Here is a 584-nt window from a genome sequence, read left to right on the forward strand (position 1 = left end):
CGCGGGGCGCAGTGCCCGGCCCTGCCGGGCCGCCGCTCGCGGCGATTCCCCGCTCGTGCTGAGGCAGCCAGGGCGGCCCGGAGTACCGGGCCGGTGCGGGAAGGAGCCGCGCTGGGCAGGCCACGGCCGCTGTCCCGCCGGTAGTCCGGCTTCAACTTCTGCGGCCTGGATGCCATCGGTACTGCCTCGTCCTTGGGTTTACTGCACCTCTCCACGGACTGAAGGGGGGTTTGTAAACACCCAGCATAGGTGTTCACCAGGGATTAGGGTGTCTTACAGCCTCCCTGGCAGGCGTGTGCAGCTTCTCCGAGTTTACACCTGGGGTTTTCCCGTCTGSGAAAGAAACAGGACTTCCTTCCCATGACCAGAACTAACTTTGCACGTGCCACGAAACAATCATTTGTAATACGTACACGATACGAAATGTGCTCCCCTTAAAGAATGTACATTATAATATAAAGCTATGCGTGCGAGGATTTTTTTTTTAATGAAGCATGGTTACTAAAGCTGGTAGTTAGCTTTTAGTTTTAATATAASTTTCAATACTGCAAATAAAAATTTACAGCTGCAACTGGATAGTTTGG

The sequence above is a fragment of the Rhea americana genome, unplaced genomic scaffold (assembly GCF_003343005.1).
Source record: "Rhea americana isolate MKP2758 unplaced genomic scaffold, rheAme1 scaffold_20, whole genome shotgun sequence".
NCBI lineage: Eukaryota > Metazoa > Chordata > Aves > Rheiformes > Rheidae > Rhea > Rhea americana.